The sequence below is a fragment of the Triticum dicoccoides genome, chromosome 4B (assembly GCF_002162155.2).
Source record: "Triticum dicoccoides isolate Atlit2015 ecotype Zavitan chromosome 4B, WEW_v2.0, whole genome shotgun sequence".
In the NCBI taxonomy this organism is placed as follows: Eukaryota; Viridiplantae; Streptophyta; class Magnoliopsida; order Poales; family Poaceae; genus Triticum; species Triticum dicoccoides.
The window spans coordinates 649,182,280-649,182,619 of NC_041387.1; positions in this window are offsets into that span (position 1 = coordinate 649,182,280).

The following is a 340-nucleotide window of genomic DNA, read 5'->3' on the forward strand; positions in this document are numbered from 1 at the left end:
AGGACAAAGCACGAATCGTAGCGCGCATTAGATCGGACGGTCAGAAAATTGAATGAGGCCATTTTGTTTCTCAGTTGAATGAGTTTTAGCAAATCCGATACAAATAAGCACCAGTGCTTAAGAAAAGCCTGGTTTATTTCTCTAAATACCTCTCCTAAGCACCTTCCATTGTATAAGGCCTAAACGCTCTCCTTTTATGATCTAAACACTCTTATCTTTCTTTACGGAGGGAGTATATAAAAGTATAAAGAGACAAAAAAAATTGCCTCAATTTGAAGGAAATTGCGCGTTGTCTTCTTCCGGCCGACGTAGGGCGGTCCTCTGCTAATGCTAGGCGTAA